The sequence below is a fragment of the Ornithorhynchus anatinus genome, chromosome 8 (assembly GCF_004115215.2).
Source record: "Ornithorhynchus anatinus isolate Pmale09 chromosome 8, mOrnAna1.pri.v4, whole genome shotgun sequence".
In the NCBI taxonomy this organism is placed as follows: Eukaryota; Metazoa; Chordata; class Mammalia; order Monotremata; family Ornithorhynchidae; genus Ornithorhynchus; species Ornithorhynchus anatinus.
The window spans coordinates 9303093-9318996 of NC_041735.1; the positions used below are offsets into that span (position 1 = coordinate 9303093).

Below are 15904 nucleotides of genomic sequence, written 5' to 3' on the forward strand. Positions count from 1 at the left end.
AACACGATTGGATTTCTTAAAATAAAATGAATATTGTTAAGTTGGGTAGAGAAACAGAGTTAAGAGTTGGTTGGGTGTGCTCTGACTTTTGCTGAAATAAGCAAGATTGCGTGTCGCTGTGAAATCAAGATTTTTTTTTCCCCCTCTCTGATTTAGTTGGCATTCCATAACACAACTGTCAAGGTTTGAAGGGTAGACCTTCCACCTCTTTCCCAGAAAATGATCAGGGCGCACTGCCGTGCAAAAGGCAAAATTATGGCAAGTTGGCAAATCAGTGCAGCTGTACAGGATGAAAAATATACACTAAGCCTTTTAAAAATGAACTAGTTGGTAACGGTGCTTGCCTGAGGATTCCACTACAAGGGAAATTCATTTTTCAGTGTTTTTATAAGATACACCAGCTAAGTGGCACTGATTTGCAGCCGAGAAACAAAGTCCTTATTGTTTGCTGTCTGCGGTAGAGTCGACCCCTGTGCTAAGCAAATAAAGACGGATAGAGTCTTAGGGAGGGGAAGACAACTGGAGACTGGTGATGACTTTGAGGCTTGTTGTAAATAACTGAACTTTGAATAGGCACCACACTCCACCAGACAGCTCACTCCACAGAAAATACAGAGAAGCTTAATTCTTTAGAACCCATTGAGACATACTAATTCATATAATTTGGGGGAGGGGAAGGAAACTCCCAAGAATCAACCAATGAAAGCGCCTATAAAAAAATGTCAGCCTCAGCTCTAGCAGCTCATTTAAAACATGCTGACCCACATGAAGGCAGAGGGAAGGTGGGGTATTATTTTGTTTTCTTTCCTCTCTCCTTTGGCTAAAAGTGAAAAATAAAAGCTTGTGCTAGGTGCGAGGGTAGAAAGAAAGACTAATTTCACAGTGATTATTGAAATTTAAAAAAATCTAGATGGGAAAACTAAGGTGAGCTATTCACAATTAAATCTGCCTAAACTCTGTGCCGCTCTACCTGGAGAAAGACCAAATACCTTGAGTCACTTTTGCCACATGGGAAAAGAGAAGCCAGACATGATGTGTACCTTTCCATACTCTATTTTGAGATTTTAAGATCCTATTTCTCAGTTGAAAGGGTGGGTTTTTTTTTCTCATACCTTATATTAACATGGCCAGACGAGCCCCTTGATCTGTGACCTGGGGAAAATGCAAGGCTCTTTGGCAGGTAAATAAATAACATCATTCAGAAAACAAGGCATCTGTTCTTATTTAGTGCCACTGCGTTGACTGATTTTTTTATAAACAAAATGGAAATGTGTGGTGTGATTAAATCATCGACTTCCCTCTTCATAAAGTAGGTTCATTCATTCATTCGACTTGGTACCTCCTTAAGCATTCATACTGAGTTTGCATTTCCTCACGTATATACATTTATCCATGCACTTAGTATGTATATATTCATGAATGTATAGTATTTATAAGGAGTGACACTATGCATAAACCTGCATGGGTGTGAACCCGATGTAATCTCCTATTGTAAAGCAAAGGCCAAGTCCTGGTTCATTCCTGAGGATTTGGGGGGCTGAGAATCTGTGTGAAGGAATGAGTATGATGATCGCGGTTTGCACAACACCCGCTCACCCTCTCTTGTCTCTACAAATCATACTGCCACTGGGGCAGAAGGTGCAACAGGCAGAGAGAAAGGCATAGGTGCAGCGAAATGCACGCTGCCTGCAAAAATTTTATCTTCCTAACCACTCGAGGTATGCACATATTTATATGACTATGTACAGCCAGGACCCTCCTTGAAATTCTATTTTTACTTTGTTGAGATTAGGAGTAAAGGTACAAGAGGGCAGGATGCTCTTCTCAAGGTGAGAGGTGCCTGCTTTCTCCAAATCACTGATCTATTAGCATATCACTGCACTCTTCCATTATGGAAAAAAAGTGTATCGCACCTATAAATCCAAATGGTATCTCCTACATCAACTCTCTAATGGTAGCAAGATTGAAGTTACATAGGCTTTAAGCCCCATGGGGGACAGGGACTGTGTCCCACCTGATTACCCCAGCACTTAGTATTGTGCTTGACACATAGTAAGTACTTAAATTCCACAATTATTATTTTTTGCGCAATTTTTTTTCTCCTGAAAAGTTTTATCTTGGCATTTGCCTTTTGACTGGCTCAGGAGGAGCCTGCCTGATTTATAGTTGATGCCCAGGGAAACTGGCAGGTTGTGCTTCAGTCTCAACCCTCTGAAGCCTGTGTAGGGTCTGGGAATTACTCTAAAACTGCTTCAAATGGCAGTGAGGAGAAGGGCCAGCTCTGGGAATGTGGAAAAGTCTAGATTGCTAGCCAGGTCCTTTGGATGCAGAACTTGTGCACATCACTCCAATATATTAGACTTGCCTTCATGGGACAATAATGCCGGCAAAAGTTATATAAGAAGTTGAGGAAACTGAGGTCCAGAGAGACTAAGGGACTTCTCCATGGTGACATAGCAGGCCAGTGGCAGAGTCAGACCTAGAACCTGGGTCTCCTGACTCCCTGGCTCTTGTTCTTTTCAAGAGGCTATTTATCCTACCTCCCTTTTTCCCTGCATTTCAGTGACATATTCATATACTCCACCCAATCTACAGTTTTAAGAAGACAGCTATCCTGAGGCAGAGAACGTATCTATTAACTGTTATATTGTACTCTCCCAAGAGCTTAGTACAGTGCTCTGCACATAGTGTCAATTGATACAACTGATTGATTTAAAAGTGCACTCTTGAAATTGACAATTGTACTCAGACTCATATATAGACTTCTTGTCCAGTCTGTTCATGGTGTCACTGAACTGTCGACCTAGCCAGGAAAAAGTCATCTAGCGAGAAAATACTTTTGCTGAGATTTACATTAGTTTAGAAAATGCCAGAACCTGAGGACTATTTACTGAGAATTTTAAATTGTTTTAGCTATAAGAGGGGATATCATCTCCATACAATATGCCCTAAATCCTAGTATTAAAAAAAACAGCATAAAAATTAAACATTTGATAACTTTTCCTGTAACAAAAAGGTACTACTTTGCTCATTCTGCCTGTGTCTCTCCTTCCCCACCCTCTCTCTCTCTCCCCGCCCTCTCATTTTAATATACAGATATTTTTCTAATGTACCACTACCAATACAGTTCAAATATGATGACTGTGTTCCAAACTCCAGAAGATGCAGACATCGCATTGCTTGATGATCATCTTTCATCTTCACTCCATCTCATACTGCATCCCCCCCTTTTTTTTTTTAACCTTCTTTAATCTGCAGGATGTTCCTTCTCTGTTGCTATATTAATACAGGAGGCCCAAAAGTAAAACATGGAGCAATAACTAACCCAAGCAACCCAGCAGAGGTATTTTCTGGCTGGGATGTTCAGGTCTCTTTTTCCCCAGCAGGGGATAAAGCAGCATCTTTAAATCCAATCACACACATCTTCCTGTCTAGACAACCGAAGTCTCTGCCAGAGGGAAAGTAAAATAAGTGAATGAATTCACTACTCTCCATGATCTGGCTTTACTGAAACTAATAATTTCTTACTTGTCTGTGTTCGACAGCTGAGACTCAAAAAGGACAGTATCTGGAGCTCTGGTGTGAATACAAACTCTCATTTGCCACATCCCTCTGAAGGCTATGTCAGTTTCTCTGTGTGCGGTGTGGGGACGGGGGTGGGAGGGAGGGGAAGAGGTGTGTATATGTGTGTCTGTGTCTGTGTGTCTGTCTGTGTCTGCCTGGCCTCTAAAACTGTGCACTGGTGATGCAGAAAGACATTCATCACAGTACAGTGAAAAGTGGGAAAACAAGAACTCGGCTGGTTCTATTTAATTAAAACCAAGTACAAAGCCACATGAGAAATCACTTCCTCTCTCAGCTTCCCTTTTCCTGCTGAATGGCACGAAAATGTGAAGTTAAGGAAATGTTTGGAGCCCCTCAGATTTTTCAAAGGGTTGGACAAGACAGCACACACTTTCCACTGACAGCAAGGCTCAAGAAATCTCTCTCCCCCTCTTCCCAGTTGATGGGAATGCGACTCGTGTGGTGGATCAATGCCAGGCCCCTTGGAAAACTTAAGGGGCGACAGAAAGCTCAAACAACAGAGTGGAGGAAGCAAAGTGCTGACACGTCAAAAACGTCCTGATAGAGTATCTCTTATCAGGATGTTTCTTTTCAACTACTTCCAAGTTAGTTCAGTGGCTACATCTCTGTCAAGGCTGTTCATATTTCTTCTCTCTTGCTTGCTGTATCTATTTCCTGTATCATTTCTGTGTGTGTGTGTGTGTGTGTATGTAAGTGTCAGGGTAGGGGTTACGGGTGTGTGGGTGTAGGGAGTAAACTCATTGATTTTATTGCTCTGGAACTGACTTTTAAACTTCGCATAGGTCTCTAGAGCAGAACTTCTGAGAGCAAAACTATTTCACAAAATCACTGGGAAACATAAAAAGCAAGCTTCTTGTGGGTATTCCACCTTCATCTTTTAATCTGATTCTTTTCAGTGGGGATGAATGTATCTGACCAATGCCACATTCACACTATTCACTGAAGGGAATCTGGTTAGCATTATTGAGTGCTTCCTAGCTGGTTTTTTGTTGGTTGTTTCTCCCCCGAGAAGGTCTTCAGGTCTTTGTTCTTAGAATTTTGAAGCTACAATGGCCAAGAGTTAAAATCCACTCCATCCCCAAGCCTCAAAGGTCAGAGAGTTGAGTTTTGAGGAGGAAAGAAACTTGAGTAAAACTGGTGTCTCTCCATCCCAGTCACTACATGATCAAGGAAAGTTTCTTACCTCCAGTAACAGGGAAGTGAATAACATAAAAATTAGAGATTCTATCATTTACCAGATAATTTTTCATAAAACAATATACTTTGGTGCAGCAAGAAAAACTTGTTCCAGATCCTGGAGGATCTGTGCATCCAAACCTTAGTAATGTTACATTTATTTACTGGGATCACTGATTATTTCCTAAAATCTACACAATGGGGATGCTTCATTTAAGCAAATCATCAATATTTACACTCCCAAATTGGCCTGTGTTTTATGCCAATCTGGTAGCTGTTTACTAAATCAATACTTACTTCAAAGGCTAACCTTAACATTTAGAAACTTTCAACTCAGTGTGAACAATAAATCTACTTTTCTGTTTGTACGGTATTTGTTAAATGCTTATTACCCAGGCACTGTGCTAAGCTAAGTTAATCAGGTTGGATGCAGTCTCTGTCCCAAATAGGGTTCACAGTCTTTTGCTGATGAGGTAACTGAGGAACACAGAAGTTAAGTGACTTGCCCAAGATCACAAAGTGGACAAGTAGCAGAGCCAAAATTAGAACCCAGGTCCTTCTGACTCCCAGGCCATTAGAGCTCAATGCTTCTTAACAAATACCATAAAAAAACCAACTTTCTTCAGATATGATCAGGTGTGACAGGTGAGAATCAACTTCTCTAGTCAAAACACAAATACACTAAAAGAAACTAGGCACAGGCACATTTACTCCATATGGGCCTTCAATATTCAGAGTTCAGATTACTGGTTAATGGAGACTGGCGCTTACAATGGGCAGGGAGATCTGCAAACAAATTTGGGGGCACTAGCTATTAGCAAACATACAAATCTGTGGGCTAAGGGAAATTTTGAGAAGAGGTTATTTTATTTATCTTGCATCTTTTAAGAAGTAATAATAATAATAATAATGATGTTGGTATTTGTTAAGTGCTTACTATGTGCCGAGCACTGTTCTAAGTGCTGGGGTAGATACGGGGTAATCAGGTTGTCCCACTTGAGGCTCACAGTCTTAATCCCCATTTTACAGATGAGGGAACTGAGGCACGGAGAAGTAAAGTGACTTGCCCACAGTCACACAGCTGACAAGTGGCAGAGCTGGGATTCAAACCCATGACCTCTGACTCCCAAGCCTGTGCTCTTTCCACTGAGCCACACTGCTTCTCAGGAGACCACCCAAAATGTAGCATGTTCAAAACAATGAACAAGCAAGCATATTAAGCACAAAAAGGCTGGCCCTCCAGAGAACCATGAGATTTATTTTTGAATTATTCTATCCCCAGTGGATTCTTATCTAAACACATGCTGCTCTCTCTATACCTGTTTGGCACGGAGGGGTGTTTGTCTCACTTTCCTTAAGGTTAGCCACCTTCCTACTGCCGAGCAGAAACCTCGACCCTCTTATCTAACATTTCTAGCACAGATCCTGTACTTGGAAGAGTTTTTCCTGCTTCTCTAGATGCCATTTTATAATTGCACTATGCTGTGCTCAGTGTGTCCTAGCCACAGCCCACAACCTATCTGGTAGTGTGAAATGTAACAATGACTTAGAAAAAAGCTTTTCTCCAAGCACTCCAGGATTCTTCAATGCTGGAAAGAACCTCACAGTTCAAGGAGGCAGGTAGCGTTCATCTTCATTTTACTGCCATAGAAGTCGACAGAGGTCGACTCTTTCCCTCTTCAAAACTCTACTTAAAAATCACCTCCTCCAAGAGGCGTTCCCAGACTGAGCTCCTCTTCCCCCTCTACTCCCTCTGCCATCCCCCCTTTACCTCTCCGCAGCTAAAGCCTCATTTTCCCCTTTTCCCTCTGCTCCTCCACCTCTCCCTTCCCATCCCCACAGCACTGTACTCGTCCGCTCAACTGTATATATTTTCGTTACCCTATTTATTTTGTTAATGAATTGTACATCGCCTCGATTCTATTTAGTCGCCATTGTTTTTACGAGATGTTCTTCCCCTTGACGCTGTTTATTGCCAACGTTCTTGTCTGTCCGTCTCCCCCGATTAGACTGTAAGCCCGTCAAACGGCAGGGACTGTCTCTATCTGTTGCCGACTTGTTCATCCCAAGCGCTTAGTACAGTGCTCTGCACATAGTAAGCGCTCAATAAATACTATTGAATGAATGAATGAATGACCCGGCCAACCAAACTGCAAACTCAGGAACAGGACCCAGATTTCTGACTTCCCTGCCCCTTGCCCTAACAAAAGGTCACACTCCATGCACCCCCTCACTTTCAATTTTGTTTTAGAATGGAAAATAGATAAGGGGGGAGAGAGCGAGAAGAGACTGAGGAGTGAGGGGTAAGAGACAAGAATTCCAAATTCACTTTAAAGGAAATTAAGACAATTCTGAAAGAGAGGAGTTAGGGATGGAATCAAATTAAAACTCCTATTATTGTGCATTATAGACTCTCTAGCAATTGGCCTTCATCTTTCCTGTCCCCACTACACTATAAATTCATTCTCTCCCCGTCGAACTGGCAAATCTCTCCCAAAAGTATATGATGTTACACTGAACCCAGTAGGTGCTCAATACATTCTTTTGATCAATTGATTCAAGATCAGCAACAGAAAAAGGTGCTCCACGTCATCATTGGTCCAAAATAATACTGGATTTAAATGGAGACAATCAACTTGGATTAGGATGCAAAGTCACATTTTCTGGGTCTGGCTGAAGTCCTGCTATTCTTTTTTTTACAGCTTTGGTAGCTAGATTTCAGTTGCTTCCTCAGTTTCCTAAGCAAGGGCACCATAAAGGCCCCAGGAAAAGTGCATCATCTGCTCGCTCAATGATTCTTAAGAGGTGATCGCATAAACATCTGATGCTGCTAAACAGTGACCTTTCATTATTCTTGCATTCAGTATCTAAACTACGCTTATTATTTTAAATGGCTTGGTGATTGAAAGTCCAGGTGTTAGTCAGGCTTTTTATGCCTGAAGACCTACAGTTGGAAGTCTGACAGCGGGAGACAGAATCTTCCCTGTGCAAGACTTTATGATGGCAGTTGCAAGCTGGTTTTATTGATTCATCATAAGAACGGCTCCAAATAATATGCATCTCTCTGCCCTTGGCTCATGACTCTTCTCTTTCATGGTCCAGTGAAGGTGAAATATTAACATTAGCTCAGCAAAAATATGGCCAGAGAAACATACTCATTCTTCATTATTGCATTACCCCGGGAATACTATTAGCCTATAAGTTGACGAAGGGGGAGGAAAGAGAGAACACATTATTCAAAAGCATGAGTTCAAGAAGATAAGCGCTGCTATTGACATGATATTTCTGAGTATTCCAGTCCATCTGCCTCTAATAATATTTCAGATAACCTTCCTCAAAGAAAGCCTGGTGAAGTTTAAAATCCAAAGCTTCCTGAGAAGCAGAATGGCCTAGTGGAAACAGCAAAGAGTCAGAGGACTTGAGTTCTAATCTCAGCTCTGCCAACTGTTTGCTGTGTGATCTTGGGCAAAACACTTAACTTCTTCATACCTCGTTCTCCTGTTCTCCCTCCTACTCAAACTGTGAACCCAGTGCGGGATAGGGACTGTGTTGGACACAGTTGGTTAAATATAATCAACTAACCCCAGGTCTTAGAACAGTGTTTGACATATAGTAAGCAGTTAACAAATACCATAAAATAAAATAAATAGCTTAGATTCCATTCTGACAGAGACAAATGGCAGCATTAGAGGCTCCAATCAATCAATCCTGTGTATTGAGCACTTACTGTACACAGAGCCCTCTACTAAGCACTTGGGAGAGTATGATATACCAGAATTAGTAGACATGTTTGCTGCCCAAAAGGAGCTTGTCTAGATGGGGAGACAGACATTAAAATAAATTACAAATAGGTACATAACTGCTGTGGGGCCACTGTCAATGTAAATAAACCTCTCCCACCACCAAAAGCTTCATTCAGAGATGACAAAGTTTGGGTTAGAAAGGAAATTTTGCAACAAGAAAATCCCAGCCTGCCCCTCTTTCAGTTGATTCCCTTCTTAGGAGTGTTTTCCAGCCTGCAAGTAGGGCTCAGGGCCAATCCAATATAATGCTCTTGGGCTTGCCAGTTATGGGTTATGTTCTAATTTCAATCTATTAAAAGAACAGGAGAATAGCAGAAAGAGTAAAGACACCTAGATATATCTTTTCTTCAAAAACCAAGAAAGACTTGCTTAGAATTTCCCCTTAGCTCTCAAATGCTGGCCGGATCTGCAGAGATCTAATGCAACTGACAAACATTAGGCAACCCGAGGACATTTTCATTAGCCAGAAAGAGAAGTGTAAGGTTCCACCTTAATTCTTGTACACAGGACATACTACCCAATGATGTTAGGGCCTTCTTCTTTCAAATATTTTTTGGAGGCTTGCTTCCTGCTCCCCAATATGTCATGAGAAATCATTTTGACCGAGGATGAATTACTGAAGGGGATACCATTAGGGAGATGGTCCTATCACTAACATTAAACAGCAAGTGGCCGGGACAAACCTAAGAACTCCAAGATGATCTATGGGTATCCACCTCCACTCTCCCAGCACGGTCTCTTTTTCAGGTTTAGAGCCGACATGCACTCTTGGATCCAGTTGGTTCCAGGCATTTTAAGTCAGGAGCTCCATGCTCTTGCCTTATTTCTAAAGACTACCATTTTAATATTTTTAAGTGCTTTTGATCAATCTTCCCCCAAATCTGCAGAGATGTTTCATTACGGTTTTCAAATCTTTATAAACTGATCCAAACATGTTCCGGGAGAAGATTGCACTATAAACAGGGGTTTGCTGAGAAGAGGAAGCAGGTGGGATGGAAGCTGGGAGTTGGCCTTATTGGTCCAAACACAGGACTCTGTGCAAAAGTACTTTTAGCACAATAAACAAACATGCTGTCCTGTTTAGCATCCATACCCAAAGGCTCTGTTCTTATTAACAACCCTAAAAGCATTATTTGAAAGTTAAAGGTTAGATACATGCAAAGTTTAAAGCCTTGAGGGAAACTCAAAGATAAAAAACAATATCCTCTTTGACTGAAAACCACAAGGAAACACCCACGGCGTACTTCTTGATTAAAAAAGGAAAGTGAAAAATAAGGGTTTTTTATTATAAAACTAACTTCTGCATATTCCATCAAAAGCTTGATCATCACAGCCTCTTTTTTCCTCAAGTAAGCTAAAGTCACAACGGTCAAGGAATTAAAGGGGAAAAAGAAGGGTTGTGCGTGTCCCATTCAACTGAATTAGTCCATTTTAATTGTGGTCACTTCCTTCCTCCAGTTCCTTTAGTACAGGAAAGGCACTGCAGATTATCCTGTATCCCAAACAGGCACAGAGGGGGTGATGTGTGGGATAACAACCCTTATTTACAGCAAGACCCATTTGTTCTTCTGAGGAAGCTCGTGGTGTGCTTAGACTCATTATACCTAAGATCCAGGATAGTGAGTCCAAATGCCACAAAACTGTATTGTGGCATGAAGCAGTGTATATATACATAATATAAATTATATATATATAATATATATATCATTACAAATTATAAAGCTATAATAGTAGGGCAAAGAACCAAACTCCTGGCTCCTAAGCTTTGGAAAACGAGTCCCAAACATTAAAATTAAAAGGGGGCAGTGACAAGAATGAGGATGGTGTCTTCACAACACCAGAAAAATATGGGTGAAAATTGGGTGAAATCCATTATCCCTGGAGAAAAGAAAGCAAAGATGATGCACGGAAAACAGAAGTGAGCGAGCTAGAGATCAACTCTGTGCCGAACCCTGTTGACTACATTCTGTGGTGAAGCCATTACTTAGCTTTGCTTTTACACTATAATTGTGTCACAAAACTGGAGCCACAGCAGACTCCCTTATTTCTCCTAAAACATTCACTTGCTCCCTAAGCTAAATTATGCAATACAAATAGCCAAGAGCATCTACAATTCAATCACTGAGGGGGCTTTAAAAACATTATCATATACTTTACAAAGGAGCTCAAGAAGTAAACATATCCATCCTCCCACCCCTAACCAGTAGATTGTTGCATCCCAAATTGCCAAAAGATTCCTGCGCCTTCTATGGTTACCCTATCAAGAGTCTAATCAGCCTTCTTCTCTGAAATTATGAATTTACTTGTACACTAAATTTCTCTTGGGCTTGCTCTTCATTTTAACCATCCATTATTTCCAGAGATGTGATTTACTGCAGACAAAATATTAACAATACAGTAGGCACTTCCCTAAATCATCATTGGTGACTTTTCAAATAAATACTATTCAAATTAACTTTCTAATCTAGGCAATTGAAGAATGTTATTTTAACTAGGTCCATGAGCACCAAGAGAAAGGAAAAAGTTGGTTGAGAGGCCCTAGTCAGTGGCGACTACAATCTACCGCCGGGGGAAATACTGACCCGGTTTTTGTTGTTTCTCAGTGACCATGACAGACACTGGCAGTGACCCTGACGGTGACTTCGGTGGAGCTAAGGAGGGAGGAATATGCTTTAACATGGTTTTTTCTTTTTTAAAAAAAGTGAAAGTTACTGCTCAGGAATTTTCCCTGCAGATTTTCCCCAGAGGGGTTATTATGCATGGAAAATGAACTTTCAAATTTCAAAAAAAGCAATGGAAAGACAAACTCCCCTTCCACTCCCTTCCTTTGAATTAGCTTCAGCTCAGGAATGATGAAGTTCATCACCAGTGAGCAGCAACCAACACTATCAAAGATTCCCTATAGGTCCACCCTTTCAATAGGCAGGATGTTTTAGAAATTCCATCCCAAATCTGTATTGGCCAGCACTGGCAAAGGAAGATTCCTCTGGGTTTCATTTCTTTGTTTTTCCTGAGAATCTGTTTACACCCCTCCAAAAGGAAACTCGAGGGCCTGTTCATCAAAATCCTCAAGGATATCGCATGGTGTGGGTACAAGTCCAGAAACAGAAATCACTATGGATACCAGTCTTGTCCTGAATGCACTGCCTTAATGGCTCTCCCACACTTATTGGAAGAACAATAATAATAATAATAATGATGGCATTTGTTAAGTGCTTACTATGTGCCAAGCACTGTTCTAAGCGCTGGGGTAGATACAAGGTAATTAGGTTGTCCCTCGTGGGGCTCACAGTCTTAATCCCCATTTTACAGATGAGGTAACTGGGGCATAGAGAAGTTAAGTGACTTGCCCAAAGTCACCCAGCTGATTAGTGGCAGAGCCGGGATTAGAACCCACAACCGCTTGCCACTAAGCCACACTGCTTCTCTAATGAAAAACAAATGCCCAACTGTCAAGTAGCTGGTCTTGCCACACCCAATCTTTATAAACAGGTTATTTCCAAGGACTGCAGCACCAGCAAAAGTTCTCTAGTGCTGGATTCTGTGGGCCAAAAACATGAAGAAAAGGAAGCAGCAAAATACCGTAGTATCATACTGTAAACCAAACCACAGGATAAGGTTGAGAAGATATGGGTGTGCCATGTGCTTGGCACATAGTAAGTGCTTTACACATCCCTCATTATTATTATATGTGCCTCCAAATTGTGGCTCCAATGCAATACTCAGATTTGAAAGTACTGATGAACAAGGATCATAATAATTCACATTACTTTAAACTTTGAAGGGCACAGTTTTATAAAATTTACAAAATTTGGAAGTGGCAACTACTAAAGCACTAAGTGGGAAGCAGCGTTGGCTCAGTGGAAAGAGCTTGGGCTTCGGAGTCAGAGGTCATGGGTTCGACTCCCAGCTCTGCCACTTGTCAGCTGTGTAACTGTGGGCAAATCACTTCACTTCTCTGTGCCTCAGTTGCCTCATCTGTAAAATGGGGATTAACTGTGAGCCTCTCGTGGGACAACCTGATTACTCTGTATCTCCCCCAGCACTTAGAACAGTGCTCTGCACATAGTAAGCGCTTAATACCAACATTATTATTATTATTATTATTAAAGGACAAGGTATGAAAACAATACTAAGGGTCAGTTCTCTCTCCCCCTTTTCTCTCTCTCTCTCTCTTTCTCTCTCTCTCTTTCTCTCTACCCCACACCCCCACCCCACCCTCTCCCCACCCAAAGACCTGCAAGGCCTAGTTTTAAATGAATAGGGTCCAACAGTGTCATAAATATTTTCAACTAGACCAAAAATCACATCAATCATATTTATTAAGCACTTACTGTGTGCAGAACACTTTACTAAGCGCTTGGGAGATTACAATATGGCAGATTTCATAAACACATAGGATCAGGGCCCAAAATCAGAGATCCTATGTTTCCCCAAGACGCTTTCCTTCTTTTATTCAAATAATAGCAAGACCGAGGTTCTTCAACTTCTCTAAGGAAGGCTGCTAATAACTGCCTTGGATCACAGTTGGAGAGTGTTCACTCACCACAGTGAACAGCATTTTCTCTGTTGGGAAACAATCAACTCCTAAACTGCCATCACCTCCCTCTTTTTCCTATCATTTGTTATCAGTGCTGCCCTCTCAGCGGGGCATCGCCCCTCTGAATGGGAATGTAAGGCTCATTCACGGTACTAAATTAGGAAATACTGAATGCTAATAAAAAGTTCACGGCATAAAGAACAAATTAAGCCAGTAAGAACATAAAAGGCATATGTGTTAACTCAGAATCCAGTGGGATCCTTGTCGGCACGCAAGCCACTACAGAAATCACTGGGGAATCCATGCATGTGTGTGGGAGGCACAGCTATCCTAACATGCAGATGTATTTAGCCAGTAAGTATATGAAATACATACATGTATTCATAAACTTTCATAAACATGGGCCATATTTAGTGGCTCTTTAAAAGCACAAATTACATCCTGAATGAATAAACAGGCTGAGTTTATTTGCTTCAAAAAAGTAACAGTAGAACAAAGTTAAGATCACCGTCTCTAAGTGTGTGTGTGTGTTTGTGTGTGAGAACCTTAAAGAGAGATTTACTAGCAAAATGAAATGGCAAATTAAGGTAATTATGAAATGAAAATCTTTCCTCAATTATTTCTATTTCAGACATAGTTTGGGCCTTAACAGCCAGGAAGCACAATTCTCAATTCTACATCCATCTGATTGTTCTTATAAAAAGATCCATGTGTTGAGTCGGTACAGAGAAATCCATAAGAGCTATAACCATGCCCAACAGGATCTAAAATGGCAAAAGAAATTCTGTACTTCCCTTCCCCATAAAATAAGCTCTAAGATTGTCACAGCCAGCATTAACACCACCAAAGATACCCCTACTTCCTTAAATGAAGTCAAAATGAACTTCTGTTATCAGGCTTCATACAGATTCACAATATGAAGCAAAGGTTTTTGAATAACCCTAATAGAAGTAAAAATTAGAAACAGCTTAATTTTTCTAGCTAACTTCCAATTTCCTTAGAGGGCTTCTCTTGTATACCAACTATCTTTACCACCAACTAAGCTGTTAAGTCTCCCTCCCTAGGAGATGTATTTACATCTTGAGAAAACCCCTACTTTCCCATCTCAGTTCAGGGAGCACCTGGAAACTTGCTGCTGAATAGGCATATTCACATCTCAATCAGTACGGCCCATGTAAACAGTGTCTGTTTTCCATTTCAAGTCTTAAAAGTGTGAGAACTTGTTGAACACGAATTTTCATTAGTTATAATGGACATATCCCGGCCCAGCCAATTGCTGAAAACCTTCTCTTTATTTTCAGTATCATAACACCAACTAGAAAAAAACAAAACAACAACAACAAAATTTCCCCATGTGGATTTTTTCTTCCTTTTTATATAATTTAAACAGAAGGACAATATAAAAGCTGAAATTCAATGGAAGGATAATCATTGCCAAATATTTTTTATATAAGATGAAAACTTTTTACTAGCCTATACTAGATTCAAATGCCATAAACTGTTCAGGTGCAGTTCTGCTACACAGCTCCTTGTTATGCACAACATGACTGAAATCTAATCAATATTTTCAATGTCTGTAATAAATGCTCGTAAAGAAATTAGCCATATTTCCACCATATGTCAGAACATCTGTTTAGCAGAATAGCCTATTCAGCTTTTGAAAGTAAAATTTATGGATAAAAATTCTTGTTTCTGACTAAAGCTATGTTTCCTAATTAAGGAAGGATCAAAATATCAATGTCAATGACAGGTGGTGATTAGAGCATTTTTTTTTTTTTACAACTGTCTCACTCCATAAACAGATAAAGAAAAATAACTATAAATGTTCCTTTCTGGTAATTCTGCTGGTACAAATATGGCAAGAAACACACGTGGTCAGAGGAATGATTAAATGACATTGGTTGAAGACATAGCACTCTGGGCCTGTGATATCAAAACCAATAAACTAGAGCCCAATCTTGTAATCTTCTTGAAAGCAAAACTCATTTCCATTCAGTGAAAGTGTTGTTCACATAAGGAATACTGAAATCTTGTCCCAAAGTCAGACCAGAAAGGGAATGTTATATCCAACAGACCACCACTCTCCCCATTCAAAGCCCTATAAATATAATTTCTTCTGCAGGAAGCCTTCCTTGAAGGCTTTTCATTTTCCACTTTATTTGCCCTCCCTCCTGCCTGGCCTGTGTCTTGGGTCTGTTGACACTCACCCTACCCCCAGCACTTAAGTAGCACAGCACTTAATTACACAGACATATTTTCTGTTGCTTCCCGTAACTGAAATATATTTTAATGTCTGTCTCCCCAACTAGATTTGTAAGAGCAGAGATCGTGTTCACCACCTCTACTGGACTTCATTCTCCCAAGCCCTTCATACAGTGCTCTGCACACAGTAAGCACTCAGTGAATACCAGAAACTGCCTGCCTGACCAATGTAATGCCAAATGCCTTTAGGCTTTTGAAGGTCAATTAGAGCTTGAATGTCCACCTCACCTAGCCCCTACTGATCCAATACCAGGAGAAGATAAGATAAAGCCACCTGCCACATCCCTAAAGGAACACTAGCCGTCCTCTGACTTTATGAAGCCAAAAGGAAATCAGCAACAGCAGTTGCTGCTTTCTCCTTTTCTCTTCAAAAGTTCTGTGAAATGGGGTATGAACTCTAATTGCCGGTATGACTTTATAATACCCCATGAACCCCTGGGACAAACTCCCTGCACGGGTTCATCTTGCTTTTTGCCTCTGCAGGGTAACGAGCTGGCACAGGGTATCCGGGACACAGAGGGAACAAATTGTTGAATGT

General features: G+C 40.8%; 1 protein-coding gene across 8 annotated transcripts in view; it reads right to left on the reverse strand.

Moving 5' to 3' along the window:
- Positions 1 to 15904, reverse strand: part of NFATC2 (nuclear factor of activated T cells 2) — a 142733-nt gene that overhangs the window by 96844 nt on the left and 29985 nt on the right. The gene's annotated exons all lie outside the window — the stretch shown is intronic.